Source organism: Callorhinus ursinus, unplaced genomic scaffold, assembly GCF_003265705.2.
Source record: "Callorhinus ursinus isolate GAN/ISIS: 27379988/994484 unplaced genomic scaffold, GSC_fseal_2.0 scaffold26, whole genome shotgun sequence".
Classification (NCBI taxonomy): Eukaryota; Metazoa; Chordata; class Mammalia; order Carnivora; family Otariidae; genus Callorhinus; species Callorhinus ursinus.
In genome coordinates, this window is record NW_027397088.1 from 3,861,247 (window position 1) to 3,879,134 (window position 17,888).

The following is a 17,888-nucleotide window of genomic DNA, read 5'->3' on the forward strand; positions in this document are numbered from 1 at the left end:
TCAGAGTTCATCTTTCATTTTATTAGATAAATACAGGAAAAAAACAACCTAGAGTGATGAATCATTCTCTAAAATTAACATAACAGCTGATAAGCATTGTATAGCAGGGGTTTTAAAAGAAATTAGGAAAACACATTTTTTTGGAGATCTTTGTATTACTAAGAATATCTTCTTATAATTTATGTATATATGAAATTTACTCTTCTAGCTCATGAGATTTTTTTTTTTTAGCAAAGCTCAGTTTTATTTTCTGCAGTAACAAACATTTAGGCAACAAACAAAACAAATGGACCCTGAGTGCCCTAGGGCCAGCAGTAGCAGAAGATCGGCCTCCCCAACACCAGAAGACCAGGCCCCCCCTAACACCGTTGCAGCTACTACTACAGGGATCACTGACCCAGGGAAGGTCGCAGTGCCTTGGGAAGGGACAAGACAGGCCTTAGCCCCCTCTCCCCAGCCCAGGCTTAGCGGGAAACGGGGGGCCCAAAGCGCCGCATGGTCTGCATCACCAGGGAAAGCTGATCAAGAAAGCTGATGATGGAAATTCGGAGGAGGCGAGGATCTTCACCTCTCCAGCGGACGGCCACGACGCTGCAACTCACTGTGAGCTGCTTCTCAACAGCCCCTCTGTGGAGTTCGGCATCTGGGGTCAGGGACCGATAGGCGATCTCCGCCTCCAAGCGGGACGGGAAAGGCACGCAGAGGGCAAATACGTGTATCCGGCTTTCCGGCCTTAGAGTCGTGGAAGCAGCGTCTCCGCCTGGCCCCGGAACGTGCCGTGGGCGCGAGATAGGCCGGTCCCCGGAGAAGGCAGCAGCCGCCATCGCCCCCTCGCCGCCGGGAAGGCGGAGCCAGCCGCGACCACCACGGCAGTCCCGGCAGTCCCGGCCGGGGTGCGCGCCTCTCGCCCCGCCGCCTGCGCCTGCGTCGGCTCCTGCCGCCAGCATGGCCGCCTCGCCCCGCCTCCCGGGAAGACGGGTTTCCGATGCGACCCCAGGGTTCCTGCGGAAACGGGCTTCTAGTGAGGCCGCCAGGCATATGGTCGCTTCCTGCCCAGTCGGCCTTTTCGCCCTTGGGCCCTGGGAGACCCCCTGGCTGCCTAGCCAATGAGCGCTTCCTCACAAAGCTCAGCGCCTTCACACGCAGTGCAACTCGGGCTCCCCGGAGGGCCCGCGACATTCCCCCACCGTCCCCTCCCCAGTGATTCTGCAGGGCCCCTAGCTCATGAGATTTTTTTAAAAAGCAAGGATGGTAGTATGTGTAAACTTTGAGATATAATAATTATTTTAATACAATTTTTATTTTGATTCACAAAAAAAGTTGCAAAGGTAATCCAGAAAGTTTACATACACCCCCTAACACAGTTTTCTCTAATGTTAATGTTATATTACCACGGTACGTTTGTCAAAACTAAGAGGCCAGCATTGGTACCTTACTATTAACTAAACTCCAGACACCATTTGGATTTCACTAGTTTTTCCATTGATGTCAGCATACATATTTTAAAAAATAGGAGAAAAGGGGGATTTAATTTTACAATGGTAATTTATAAACTATCAAATATATTCTTGAGAAACTTCAATAGCATACCTTTAACTATATATTATATTGATATAGCTGACAAATCAGGCCTTGGTAAAGATGTTTTTCACTACACAATGCATATGAAATGTACATGACAATGGTACTTCAAGAATTACAAAGCATTAAATTGAAATACTATTTCTGAAATGTAAAAAGATAAATGTAAATGTCACATTAACAAAAAACTTTTAAGGGATAAAAATTAAATTTGTCATTCTTCCTAGCTATATAGATATGATAATATCTCTAGAGTACATTATTTTAATATTTATTTATGAAAAAAAACAATAAGTTTGTTTTTTTTAAAATGACATGTTTGTATCATGGTGCATGAATCTACACATCCAAGCAGTTCAACAAACTCCGAGTAGGGACTTAAAGAGATCCACACTGAGACACATTATTATCAAATTGGTTATAAGACAAAGAGAGAATCTTAAAGGCAGCTAAAGAGATGCAATTCTTTACATACAAAAGAGCCTCGATAAGATTTACAACCAGTTTCTCATCAGAGATGATGGAGGCCCAATGACAGTGGGATGACATACTTAAATTGCTGAAAGAAAAACTGTCAATCAAGAATTCTACACTCAGCAAAACGGTTCTTCAAAACTGAGGGAGAAATTAAGACGCTCCCAGATAAAATCTGAGGGGGTTTGTTACCACTAGACCTGCCATACTAGCAATGCTAAAGGGAGTCCAATTTGAAACAAAATGACATCAGGCAGTACCTCAAAGCTGTATGAATATAAATCTCCAGTAAAGGGGCACCTGGGTGGCTCAGTTGGTTAAGCGACTGCCTTCGGCTCAGGTCATTATCCTGGAGTTGCGGGATCGAGTCCCACATCGGGCTCCCTGCTCAGCAGAGAGTCTGCTTCTCCCTCTGACCCTCTTCCCTCTCGTGCTCTCTATCTCTCATTCTCTCTCTCAAATAAATAAATAAAAATCTAAATAAATAAATAAATAAATAAATAAATCTCCAGTAAAGGTGAATACATGGGAAATATAAAAGCCAGTATTTTTGCACTGTTGTTTTGTGATTACGCTTTTTTATTTCCAAATGCTCAAAAGACAAATGTATAAAATAGAAATCTGGGGCGCCTGGGTGGTTCAGTCATTAAGCATCTGCCTTCAGCTCAGGTCATGATCCCAGGGTCCTGGGATCGAGCCCCGCATCAGGCTCCCTGCTCCGCGGGAAGCCTGCTTCTCCCTCTCCCACTCCCCCTGCTTGTGTTCCTTTTCTCACTGTGTCTTGCTCTGTCAAATAAATAAATAAAATCTTTTAAAAAAATAAATAAATAGGGGTGCCTGTGTGGCTCAGTCGGTTGGGCAGCTGCCTTCGGCTCAGGTCGTGATCCTGGGGTCCTGGGATCAAGCCCCACATCTGGCTCCCTGCTCATCAGAGAGCCTGCTTCTCCCTTTCCCTCTGCCTGCCACTCTGCCTACTTATGCTCTCTCTCTATCTCTCTGTCAGATGAATAGGTAAAATCTTTAAAAAATTAAAAAATTAAAAATAAATAAAATAGAAATCTATATTAATAGGCAAAAAATGTATAGAGATGCAATTTGTGACGATAATATAAGGGAAGGAGAGAGAAGAGTTTAATTTAACTACTGAAATTAAGTTGGTATCAATTCAAATTAGATTGTGATAAATTAGGATACTAAATGTGATCCCCATGGTAACAACAAATATCTAAAGAATACACACAAAAGGAGATGAGATGGGAGTCAAAATGATCCATTTAAAAAAAATCAACTACATGCAAAAGAAGACAATATGGGAAGAAATGAGGGACAAAAGCCTGTAAAACACACAGAAAACAAACAGGCAAATGGCAGAAGTAAGTCTTTCCTTATCAGCAATTACTTTGAATGTTAATGGATTAAAGTCTCTAATAAAAGGCAGAGATTGGCAGATTACATTAATAAAACATGATCCAACTATATTCTATACCCAAATATGCAAATAGGTTGAAAGTGAACAGCTAAAGAAAGATATTCCATAGAAAATGTAATCCATAGAGATCTGTGGTGGCTATGCTAACATGAGGCTAATAGATTTTAAGTCAAGAACTGTAACAAGACAAAGAAAGCACTATATATTGGTAAAAGTTTCAATACAGCAAGAAGATATAACAATTTAAAACATTTACACATACCTAAGAACAGACCCTCAAAGTATAAGAGGCCATAAATGACACAATTTAAAGGAAAAGTAGATTACTGTACATTAATAGTTGGAGACTTTAATACTCCACTTTCAATAACAAATAGAACATCTACACAAAAGATCAATAAAGAAGTAGGGAACATGAAAATAACTATACACCAACTAGGCCTAACAGACATGCTACATTCAACAACAGCAAAATACACATTCTCCAGGATAGGCCATATTTTAGGGCATAAAACAAGTCTTTGTAAGTTTTTAAAGATTGGAAACATAGAAAATATATTCTCAGACCACAGTGGAATGAAGCTAGAACCAATTTTTTAAAAAAAGGAAATTGAACCACACACTTTTAAATAGCCAATGGATCAAAGAAGAAATCATAAGGGAAATCAGAAAATACTTAAGAGATGAATGAAACAAAACAACATACCAAAACTTATCGGATGCAGTAAAGGCAGCACTCAGACAGAAATTTCTTGGTATAAATGCCTACATTAAAAAAGAAGAGAGATCTCAAATCAAAACCTTAACTTTACACCTTGAATAATTAGAAAAAGAAAATGAAACTAAACACAAAGTCAGCAGAAGGAAGGAGATAATAAAGACTAGAGATATATAAAATAAAAAATAGAAAAACAATAGAATCAGTGAAACTAGAAGCTGTTTGAAAAGAACAACAAAATTGGCAAAACCTTAGCTAGACTGACAAAAAAGACAGATGTAAATAACTAAAAGCAGAAATGAAAGTGGTAACATTATTTTGATCTTATAGAAATAAAAATGATGACAAGAGAATACTATGAACAATTATATGCCAGCAAATGTAATAACCTAAATAGAACAAATGAGGTTCACAAATTACATAAACTGACTGAAGAAAAAATAGGAAACCTCAACAGATATATAACAAGTAAAGAGACTGGATCAGTAATCAAAAACCTCTCAACAGGATGCCCACTCTCACCACTTTTATTCAATATTATATTGGAAGTCCTAGCTAGAGCATTTAGGCAAGAAAAAGAAATAAAAGGCACCCAAATTGTGAAAGAAGAAGTAAAACTATCACTGTTTGCAGATGGCATGATATTATATACAGAAAATCCTAAAGACTCCACCAAAAAACACTGGAATAAATAAATTTAGGAAATCTGCAGGGTGCAAAATCAATATACAAAAATCTGTTGCATTTCTGTACACTAATAATGATAAGAAAGAGAAATTAAGAAAATAATCCCATTTACACTTGCATCAAAAAGAATAAAATACCTAGGAGTAAATAAGAGCAAGGAGGTAAAAGGCTTTATGCTGAAAACTATAAAGACAGTGATGAAAGAAATTGAAAAACACAAATAAATATAAAGATAATCTGTGCTCATGGATTGGAAGTATATTGTTATATGTCCATACTACCCAAAGCAATTTACAGATTCAATGCAATCTCTATCAAAATTCCAATAGCATTTTTCACAGAAATAGAATAAACAAATCCTAACATATATATGGAACTATAAAAAGCCATGAATAGCCAAAGTAATCTTGAGAAAGAACAAAGCTGGAGGCATCATGCTCCCTGATTTCATATTACAAAGCTATAGTAATCAAAAAGTATGGTATTGGCATAAAAACAGACACATAGATCAACAGAACAGAATAGAGAGCCCAGAAAAAAATCCACACATATATGGTTAATTAATTTACAACAAGGATATACAATGGGGAAAAAACAATCTCTTCAATAAATGGTGTTGGGAAAACTGGACAGCCACATGCAAAAGAATGAAACTGGACCACTACCTTACACTACACATAAAAAATAACTCAAAATGGATTAAAGACTTGAATGTAAGACTGAAACCATAAAACTCTTAGAAGAAAACCATAAGGGCACTAGGGTGGCTCAGTTGGTTAAGCATCTGCCTTCAGCTTAGGTCATGATCCTGGAGTCCTGGGATTGAGTCCCACATCGGGCTCCCTGCTTACCAGGGAGTCGGCTTCTCCCTCTGCCTCTGCTCCTTCCCCCACTCATTTTCTCTCTCAGTCTTTCTTTCTAATAAATAAAATCTTTAAAAAAAGAAGAAAACCATAAAACTCCTGGAAAGCTCCTTGACATAAGTCTTTGCAGTCAGTTTTTGATTCGGACACTAAAAGCAAAAGCGACAAAAGCAAAAATAAACAAATGGGACTTCATCAAACTAAAAAGCTTCTCCACAGCAAAGAAAACCATCAACAAAATGAAAAGACAACCTACTGAATGGGAAAAAATATTTGCAAATCATATATCTGCTAAGAGGTTAATATATAAAATATATATGAAGAATTCATACAACTCTACAGCAAAACAAACAATTCAATTTTAAAAATGTGTAGATCTGAATAGACATTTTTCCAAAAGAGACACGCAGATGGTCAACAGGTACATGGAAATATGCTCAACATCACTCATCATCTGAGAAATGCAAATCAAAACCACAGTGAGATATCACCTCACACCTGTTAGAAATCTGTATCAAAAAGACAAGAAACAACAAGTTTGGACAAGGATGTGGAGAAAAGGGGACCTATGTTGGTGGGAACATAAGTACAATCCCTATGGAAAACAATATGGAAGTTCCTCAAAAAATAAAAATAGAACTACCATACGATCCAGCAATTCCACTTCTGGGTATTTAATCCAAGAAACCAAAAACACTGATTTGAAAAGTTATCTGTACCTCATGTTCACTGCAGCATTATTTGCAATAGCCAAGACACAGAAATAACCCAAGTGTCCATCAATAGATGAATGGGTAAAGAAGGTGTGTCTCATATATAAAATGGAATATTATTCAGCCAAAATCTTGCCATTGGTGACAATATGGATGGAGTTTTAGGGCAATTATACTAAATGCAATGAGTTGGTCAGAGAAAGACAAATACCATATGATCTCAGTTATATGTGGAATCTAAGGGGAAAAAAAAACCCTCAGATACAGAGAACAGACTATTGGTTGCCAAAAGCAGAAGGTGAGGATGGGAAAAAATGGGTGAAGAGGGTCAAGAATTACAAACTTCCAATTATAAAATAAGGAAATCATGGATGTAATATATACCATGGCCCCTATAGTTAATATTATCATATTGCATATTTGGAAAGTTGCTGAGAAGTAAATCTCAAAAGTTCTCATCACAAGAAAAACTATTTTTTGCAACTATGTATTTTGACAGATGTCAACTAGATTTATTGTGGAGATCATTTTACTATGTGAACAGATATCAGATCATTATGTTGTAAACTAATATGTCAATTATATCAATAAAAAATTTCACATTTCTCTGTATATCATTATAAGAAAATAAATAGCGTTGGGTATGCACAAAGCATTATGGAAAGTGTTAGCACTACTAATTTATAGTAATCAGACATGTGCCCTGCCATCAAGGAGTTTACCCTAAAATTTATTTTGTCTTTTCCAATTAGAAGGTAAATATCTTCAGGACAGTGGCTATATCCTATCCATTTCTGTAGTTTCATATCCAGATCACCTGCCATCATGATTTATTATCTTGTACATTTTTTCAGGTTAGGAAATTAATGCTCAGAAAGCTTTTAAAACTCTGGCACAGAATCACAGCTTATAATTGGTAGAGTTTTTGCTCTAACCATTTTTTTTTAATTTTTAATTTATTTGAGAGAGAGCACGAGCAAGGGGGAGGGGCAGAGAGAGAGGGAGAAGCAGACTCCTCGCCGAGCAAGGAGCCCGATGTGGGACTTGATCCCAGGACCCTGGGATCATGACCTGAGCTAAAGACAGATGATTAACTGACTGAGCCACCCAGGTGCCCCTAACCATTTTCTTACTTCAGGTTTAACCAAAGGGAAGTAGATACGGAAGTGAGAATAAATAGACCATTTTCTCTGGAACATAGTTTTTTTAAGGGTAGTAGAAGCAGTTTATTTTAGAGCTTGGGTGAGAAATAGTCAAAGCAAAAACTGAGTGGAATGCTAAGTTTTTTTTTTAAAAAAGTCATTCCCTAGGTAATAGAAAGACATTCAAGCTTTTGGAGTATTGTGTGACAAGGAAGCAATGATTTACAAAACTGTATATGGAATTGCCAGGAAATGGGAAAGTCTTTTGCAGGGAAGTGAATTAAGAGACTGTAACAATATATCACTTGTATTGAGAAGTGGTAAGAACCTGATTAAAATATACAAGTTTCTTAGCCCCTCCCTTGCCCCGCCTACTCCCTACAAACCAAATATTCCAATTTAATGTTAACTTAAAAAGAAACAAACAAAGAAAACCTCTCAACAAAGAAATGTCCAGAACCACGTAGCCTCATAGGTGAATTCTATCAAACATTTAAAGAATTAACACGAATACTTTTCAAACTCTTCCAAAAAATTAAAGGGAGAACATGTCCAAACTCAGACCTTGATAACTAAAGCAAAACAAAGACATTGCTAGAAAATAAAACTGTATGTAGACCAATATCCTTATAAATATTGACATAAAAGTCCTCAAGAAAGTACTAGCAAACTGCATCCAACAGCATTTTAAAAAGACTATACATCATGACCAAGTGGGACTTAGTCCAGGAACGCAACATAAGAAAAATCTATCAGTGTAATACATCACCTTAATAGAACAAAGAAAAAAACACATGATGGTCTCAATTGACACAGAGAGGACATTTGACAAAATCCAACACTATTTCATAATAATAATTTTAAAACACTCAGAAAACTAGGAATAGAGGGAACTTCCTCAACATGATAAAGGGCATTTATGAAAAACCTACTACTTCTAGCTAGAGCAATCAGATGAGGCAAAGAAAAGTCATTGAAATTGAAAAGGAAGACGTAAAACTATTGCTATTCACAGATTACATGATCCTATATATAGAAATATATCAAATATATAAAATATCTAGAAAATCCCAAATACAGAAAATTCCAAATGCATAAAATATATAGAAAATCCATAAGAAAGCTACTAAATCTATGGAGAAATGTCTGTTCATGTCTTCTGCCCATTTCTTGACTGGATTATTTATTTTGGGGGTGTTGAGTTTGGTACGTTCTTTATAGATCTTGGATACTAGCCCTTTATCTGATAAGATATTTGTAAATATCTTTTCCCATTCTGTACGGTGGGGGGATGGGGCAACTGGGTGATGGGCATTAAGGAGGGCACAGGATGTAATGAGCACTGGGTGTTATATGCAACTTATGAATCACTGAACTCTACCTCTGAAACTAATAATACATTATGTTAATTAATTGAATTAAAAGAAACGAAAGGAAAGCTACTAAATCTAATATACAAATTAAGCTAAGTTGCAGGATACAAGATCAACATGCAAAAATCAGTTGTGTAGGGGTGCCTGGGTGGCTCAGATGGTTAAGTGTCTGCCTTCGGCTCAGGTCATGATCCCAGGGTCCTGGGATCGAGCCCCACATCAGGCTCCCTGCTAGGCGGGGAGCCTGATTCTCCCTTTGCCTCTGCCTCTCTCTCTCTCTCTCTCTTTGACTCTCATGAATAAATAAATAAAACATTAAAAAAAATCAGTTGTGTAATATGTGTATATGATATAATATGATGTAATATGTGTATACTATATATGTGTAATGAACAATATGAAAAAGATATTAAGAAACTCCATTTACAATAGCATGTAAAATCATAAAATACCAATAAAATAAAATAACAAAATACCTAGAGTAAATTTAACCTAGAGTAAAGTTAAACTACAAAATATTTCCAAAAGATCTTTAAAAAGAGCTAAATAAATGGAAAGACATCTTGTGTTAGTGGGTAAGAAAACTTAATTGTCAAGATAGCAATACTACTCAAAGCAACCTCCAGATTCAGTGCAATTCCTATCAAAATTTCAACCGTATTTTTTATTCTGCAGAAATGCAAAAGCCAATTCTAAAATTCAAATGGAATTGCAAGGGGCTCTGAATAGCCAAAGCAATCTTGGAAAAGGAGGACGAAGTTGGAAGACTCCCACTCCCTGATTTCAAAACTTACCACAAAGCTACAAATATCAAGACAGCATGGTTTGGTATTAGCACAAATACAGACATATATGTTAATAGGATGGTGTTGAGAGTCCAGAAGTAACCCCACACCTCTGTGGTCAATTGATTTCAATAAGGGTGCCAAGTCCACGCAATAGTGAAAAGAATGGTTTCTTTCATATGATGCTGGGGTAAGTGGATTTCCACATGCAAAGAAGAAGCTGTACCATTACTTCATACCATAAACAAAATAATCAAATCAATCAACAATCTAAATATAAGAGCCAAAACTATAAAACTATTAGAAGAAAACACAGGAGTAAATGTTCATGAACTTGGATTTTGCAATAGGTCCTTAGATATGACACGAAAAGCCCAAGGAGATTATGCTAAGTGAAGTAAGTCAAGCAGAGAAAGACAATTATCATATGGTTTCACTGATATGTCGAACATAAGCAATAGCACAGAGGACCATAGGGGAAGGGAGGGAAATCTGAAGGGGGAGAAATCAGAGAGATGAACCATGAAAGACTCTGGACGTGGGAAACAAACTGAGGGTTTCAGAGGGGAGGTGGGTGGGGGTATGGGGTAACCAGGTGATGGGTATTAAGGAGGGCACGTGTTGTGATGAGCACTGGGTGTTATAGTCAACTAACGAATCATTGAACATTATATCAAAAGCTAATGATGTACTATATGGTAGCTAACTGAACATAATAAAAAAACACAAATTAGATAAATTGGATTTCATTAAAATTAAATTAGTTTTATGTATCAAAGGACATTATCAAGAAAGTGAAAGACATTGGAAACCAGGCTTGAATGAAGAGCCAGCCAAGAGGCATGAAGACACAGGTGTGCTGTAGACTCACCACTGTGCGATGACTTCAAGTCAGGTTAATGTGCTTTAACATGTTGCTACCCAAGAGCGTTCTGGGGCTACCTGAGAGGTTGGTGAGTTCTTTCTAAGGTCGATGCTGTTGTTTGCTGCTGCCCTACAAAGCTGAAAAGTTAGAGGATATAAAGAGTTGTACTTGGGGTGCCTGGGTGGCTCAGTCGTTAAGCATCTGCCTTCGACTCAGGTCATGATCCCAGGGTCCTGGGATTGAGCCCCGCATCGGGCTCCCTGCTCCGCAGGAAGCCTGCTTCTCCCTCTCCCACTCCCCCTGCTTGTGTTCCCTCTCTTGCTGTCTCTCTCTGTCAAACAAATAAATAAAATCTTAAAAAAAAAAAAAAAAAGAGTTGTACTTCCCGTGAAGCCTTTAATTCTCAGCTCCTTTGGAAATAGACTCCATTTTTTATAGGGTTTGTGGTTCTGATTTTTGTTTTAATCTTATGAAAAATTAATAGTTCTGACTTCCCCAGAGCCCCGTTATCCCATTGGGGGTATTTTCATTCAGTATCATCGTTAAAAGATGGGCTCTGGAGCCAAGTTGCTTTGCATCTTTAACTAAACTCTTTGGACCTCAGTTTTCTCATCTGGAAAATGGAAATGATAATAGAAACTGCATTTTGGTGCTGCTGTGAGGATTAAATCAGACAGTAAAGAACTTAGCATACTGCTAGTACGTAGTAAGCCCTCTGTAAATGCTAGCAATTCTTATCCCACACTATCCTTATTTCTAATAATTACCCAGAATATTAAGTTGCCTTTTTAGCTTAACCTTGAATAGCAGGGAGCACTTATTCAATTCACATTCCCTCATCCAAGTTTCATTACGCTGAGTCATGAAGAAAGTTGGGGGAAAAGTCATAGAACAGAATTCTGGCTTAATTACATTTGCAATTCCCATGGTACAATCTTTAAAGTACCATTTATCTACAATTTTAAACCAAAATTTTACCCACTATACATCAATGTGTACAGTGAAAGCCTAATATCTCTATTCATACAATTGCCAGAAGGTTCTGATTGATTTGGGGTGGTGATACAAAGTTTAAGGTTTGGTTGGGCCCAAGTACACACAGCAGTCATTTCTAAAGGCATGTTGAATTTGCCAGGATTTGGCTGTCAACTAAATCCTTAGTTAGAATAAGTTAAGATATGAAAGGTTTGTGTTCTCATATTTGAGTCATCAATTATTCATGGTATGAATGGCCACTTAACATCAAAAACCTATTTAATACCACTCTCACTCTCCCTCACGTGTTCTCTCTCGCTCTAGCTCTCAAATAAATAAAATCTTTAAAAAGGGGGGCGTGAGCGCCTGGGTGACTCAGTCGATTAAGTATCTGCCTTCGGCTCAAGTCCTAATATCAGGGTCCTGGGATGGAGGCCCAGGATGGACTCCCTGCTCAATGGGGACTCTGCTTCTCTCTCTCCCTCTGCTCCTCCCCCTGCTTATGCTCTCTCTCACTTGCTCTCTCTCAAATAAATAAGTAAAATCTTTAAAAAAAAAAACAATTTAGGGGCGCCTGGGTGGCTCAGTTGGTTAAGCACCTGCCTTCAGCTCAGGTCATGATCCCAGGGTCCTGGGATGGAGCCCCGCATCGGGCTCCCTGCTCCGCGGGAAGCCTGCTTCTCCCTCTGCCACTCCCCCTGTTTGTGTTCCCTCTCTCGCTGTGTCTCTCTCTGTCAAATAAATAAATAAAATCTAAAAAAAAAGTTAAAAAATAGACCTAATAACAAAATTTGAATGTAGTCTCTACCGTTTTGTTTAGATGCTATCAACTGACTACTTATTAATGCAAAAAGTTAAATAATACCCTGTTGCCATTAGAATTCCACCCATAACTTTTGAGGAATCAAGACTGATCACTCTTGACAAACAGCAGACCTTTCCAAAGTACCACAGGGAGAGAAACTTCTCAGAAACCAGGGGTTCTGTAAGGAGACGGACATAATAGCTCATTTCCCAATGAAACTGGCAGGGGTCAATGTCTTCCAGTTAAGTTTGAGGAAAAAGCCATTAGATTTCTTCATGACATCTCAGAGTTTGGATGATCTTCAATTAGAGACAAAGAACACCCTCAAAATATACAACATCTACTCACCCTGAAATATCCAAAGAAACCTGAAAATATTCAGAACTACCAGTATGTTCATTGAATAAAGATTATACCTCCATCCCACCTCCAAGATCTATTTCCTGAGAACTCAGCAGCAAGATAGAAATAACAATAAAAGGGAATTAAGAAAAAGAATAACTGGTTAATGGCTTACAGAGGAATAGGACCTCCCCCAAAAAAGTGAAAGATGATGTACAGAATGGGAGAAAATATTTGCAAATCATTTACCTGATAATTTACAGAATATATCAAGAACTCTTACAACTCAACAAAAAAACAGACAAGACAATTAAGTGATGAGCAAAGTGCATGCAAAGACATCTCCCCAAAGAAGATCTACAAATGGTCAATAAGCACATGAAAAGATGCTCACCTTCATTAGCCATTAGGGAAACACAAATCAAAACAAGGAGATACCACTTCCCACCAATTAGGATGTGTGAAAATTAATAAAAGGAAATCCCACTAAAGTAGAGTCCTGAGCCTAGTAAGGGGAGCCATACAGAGGCAGTACAGGGGAAATGAGAGAGACTTCATTCCTGTATAGTCACTGGTGGGAGGCAAGGGTGCGAAGTTTCCATATGCTTAGAGACAAACACATCCTTCTCAGAAAGAGAACAAAGGAGAGAGAAAAAGTTGTTAGGGAGTAACGGTTGTTTGAGCAAAAACAGAAGAAACACTCTACCCAGATATAACAATTTAAAGCCTGTCTGCACAAGTATTTCTGTTTTTCAGGTGCCCTAAAATATGTCAGCCGTTAAAGAGCGACGACCAGAAAATAACAACATTTTTCTTGTCAGCTCCCTTGTATACAAGCTATCTCTAAAAAACTCCACCTGTATTCTTTCTCTCGAGTTCAGTGTTCATTTCTATGCCATTGAGACTCAAGAATCTGGTTTTGGGGGTCCCATAATATACCAATTACAAGCAGAATTATTAATTACAGACCCCAAAAGAATAATCATCAATTACAGGCTCCAAAGGGAAAAGATGTACCTTGCATTTCCTACAAGAAATTGACCACCCCTGCAACTCAGCCAATGAGAAATCATCATTGCCCTGAACTCTTGCTCTTCTCCAATGATCTTTCTTGCAAAATAATCCCTTCTAATTTCCTCCCTCCTCTTCATAAAATAACATTCCTCTCCTTTACTGGATTTGCCTAAGGTTTTGTCATAGCTTTCATGTCCCAAATTGCAATTCTCTGTTATTCCTAAATAAACCCATTTTGCTGGTAAAATAACTGTTTTATTTTTAAGGCTTGGTTATAATAATTTTTCAAAGGAACATCACAAATGTTGGTGAGAATGTAGAAAAATCCGAACCCTTGTATGGAGCTGATGGGAATATGAAAGGGTGGAGTCCCTGTAGGAAAGTTTGCCAGTTCCTTAAAAAGCTACACAGAATTACCCTAAGCCCCAACAATTTCACTCCTAGGTGTATATCTAAAAGAATTGAAAACAGGGATTTAGACACTTGTACAGCAATATTTTCATCAGGATGATTCACAATAGTCAAACGACCCAAGTATCCAACAGATGAATGAATAAACAAAATGTGTTTTTTTGTGCCATGGCATATGATTCAGCCATTAAAAGTAATGAAGTTCTGTCTGGAGCTGAGACCAGGCCGAGAGAGCGTCAGGAACCCACACCTGTCATGCCTGCTTTGGCCTCAGCTAGCCTCTGACTTGGGTGACTCAACCTGTGACTCATTTCTGTCTCAAGGACAGCCTCAGGGCCTGCTAGCCTCCATGGATCACAGTTCAGCAAGCTCCACACACTTTCCATGCAAGCAGCATCCTTGGAATGCCGCTTCTCATCACAGCAGTGAGGGGCAGGAATCCCTTTTAAAAAAGAAACGAATGCAGTTCCAATACGTGCTATACTATGGATGAACCTTGAAGAGGAGATAGGGAAGCTAGGAGGACTCCATTTTTAGAAAGGCTCTATCTCTGCTGTTTTTCTGTTAGGCCCCATTTCCTCATGTTCTGTATTTTGCATCTGCGTAACCCAAAGAAGCTATGTTCCTACTCCAAGGGGGAAGCACAACAGTTAGTTATTCTCTGAGTTTTTCCCAGGCCCCCAAACACCTGATAACATCTAAGAAGAACCGGGTCCCAAACATGTGCCAGGACATTAGATTTAAACAAACCTCAGCCAACGCTAGCATCAATACCCTCTACCTTTGATGACCTATGAAATAACACTTATGATTCACCTGTCACTCGCCTTTGATCAGACCCTACCCTGGATTCCTGAAGGAACACGTACTCTGGACCCCTTGCCCCTAACGCCAAGCAACAATGGAGATTTGTTCTCCTTTCCTTCCCTAGTCTCCCAGACATTCTGTCTGCCATAATTGATCACTAGTCAGTAACCTCTGCTTTTACTTCCTCCAGCTCGAGTTTGATTTCTGTCCTGTGCAAAGCCAAGGACCCTCCTGGCTGGTCCTGTGGGACCTGCCACTGGGTCCTTGGACCCAACTTTCCTGCATCAAAAACACTATGGTAAGTGAAAATAAACCAGACACAAAGGGCCATATATTGTATGATTCCATTTGCACAAAATATCTAGAATAGGCAAATTCATGGAGGCAGAAAGTAAATAGGTTACCAGGACTGGGGGGGGGGGTAGGGAGTGATTGCATAATGCTTACTGAGTTTCTCTTTGGGGTGATTAAAAATTGGGGGATATATATAATGGTGTTGTTTGCACAACATTGTGAATATAATTAACACCACTGAACTGTGTGCTTACAATGGTTAAAATGGCAAATCTTATATACATTTTACTACAATTAAAAAAAAATACGTTATGAGAAAGAATTCTTTTCCCAAAGGAAAGGGGATGCTGTTAGCAGAGTGAAAGAAAAGTCATTAAATAAAACCCAAAGTAACTACTCCTCTAGGAGATAGTTCAAACTGCTTATATTAGCTTTAATGTAGCCCTCGATAGTCATTTTCACCAGAAACATGAGTATAGGGAGCTGGGGAGAAGACGAAGTCTGTAACTGGCTTAATTGCCTCTTTGCCTAGAATGACTAATTCAGTTCTTGCATTTCTTCATAGCAAGGGGGAAAGGAAAATGGAAATCTCCGAAACCCCTCGAGGTGATGTTTATTGTTGCTGCCAAGTGTATTTATTTTGTTTTAATAGCACCACCTTCTTATTAAACTCAGAATATACATATGGTCATATCTTATTTGCTTGCAGTAAATGCTCAGCTGCCCATACCAGATTCACAGGAAATTCTGTTATTTTCTCTTGGCAGATGGTCTCCTACTGAACTGTGCTAGAATCAACCACGGGGGCTCACAAAGCTCCAAACCCAAGGGAAGGCCAGCTTCCATTCTCAAGGGGGTAACTAGCTCCGTCCACATGTGTGATTGCTCCTCACTACCACAAGATGGTGCTGTCAGATCACACAGAAGCATAATGAACGCCGAGCTCCAATCCTCCGTGTACCTGCTGTTTTTCAAAGGAGAGGATGAGTCTTGGTCTCCCTTAGGGCTCAATTCCTTTCTTTCAGTTCCCATACCAGGAACTAAGATGCTCCTAAGACTGGTTCTGACACTTGCTATTCCACAGTTCCCTGGTCTTCCCATGGGATCTACATCACCCAGAGGTCTTAGAAGTCCTCACAGCATAAGAGACCTGACAATAGGGTTACTTGCGCTCCTTGTAAGGAAGCTTACCTTCAGTTATACCAGAGGGCCTGCACCTTCCTTTTAGGATGACTGGTTTCTTTCTGTGACACAGAGATGATTTGAGGACATCCCCTCAGTGAGTCAACAGAAAGGGGGATAAGACAAAACAAATTTTGCCTTTAGGGACATTCTAGTCCATTAGAAAATGCCTCGAGCATGCCTCTAGGATCTCCTGAGCTCACAAGACAAGGCAGCCCTGTTCCCTGCCGGCACGAGGGCATCTCAGAGAGGCCATGTTCTCATTGCTGAAAACATCAACAGCAGAAAACATCCACAGCAACCCAGCTGGTCTACAAACAGCTGCAGTTATTTTCATCAGGAACATTATGAACGCAGGGGAAAACTTACTTCTGCTTTATATGGTCATCTGAAGACACCAAACATCAAAGCACAGAATGTGGGGTCCTTAAGAAGGTCACAAAAGTAGGTGGGCTATCAAATGAAGTAACATCAACCAGAAAGTGCTGGGAAAAAGAAAAAAGATAATTAGCCCATACTGCTCACCAGCACCCCCCCGCAACACACACACACAGTACCTCTCAGGTACCGCTCTGCCTTCTAGGGGGTATTTTTGGCCTAGAACCTTCTCCCCCTCTCCTCCTCCTCCTTTTTCTTTGAATAAGCTTTTTCTTTTCAGAAAATTGTAGACTCACATGCAATTTAAGAAACAAGCCAGAGGGGCATACGGGTGGCTCAGCTGACCCTTGGTCTCAGCTCTGGACTTGATCTCAGGGTCGTGGAGCCTACAAAAGAGAAAGAAAAGAAAAGGAAAGGAGAGGAGAGCAAAGAAAAGAAAAAAGAAAAGAGAAAGAAAAGAGGAGGGAGGAAGGAAGGGAGAGAGAAAGAAAAGAAAAGAAAGAAAGAACAGAGACATCCCCTGTGCCCTTTATTCAGAATCCTGCAATGAGAACATCCAGCTAAACTACAGTGCAATATCACAACCCGGATATTGACATTGATACAGTCCCATACGGAACATTTCCATCACCACAAGGGTCCCTGTTGCCCCAGCTACCCCCTTCCTAAACCCTGGCAACCACTAATCTGTTCTCCATTTCTATAATTTGTTATTTCAAGAATGTCACATAAGTCATACTGCATGGTAACTCTTGAGATTGGCTTTTTTCATTCGACATACTTTTCTGGAGAGTCTCACAGGCTGTTGGGTTTTCGATCCTTTTTCTTGCTAAGTATTACGCCATGGACCTGCATTTTTTAAAACTTGGATACGTAACCAGGGTTGGAGTAGGGAAGAAGCACAGAGCAGGAGGACTCCCCGCCACCTGCAACCCCGGTCCAGGGCAGGGCCAGCGCCAGAGGTGTGGGGCGGGCACAGGTCAGGACAGCCCGGGCGGGGGCGGGGGGCGGCGCGGCGCGCCGGGAGACGGGAGGGGGGAAGGGGGAGGG

At 39.4% G+C, this 17,888-nt stretch overlaps 1 pseudogene; it reads right to left on the reverse strand.

The window, feature by feature from the left end:
• LOC112838127 (EKC/KEOPS complex subunit LAGE3 pseudogene) overlaps window positions 1-17,888 on the reverse strand; it is a 19,285-nt pseudogene continuing 1,397 nt past the window's right edge.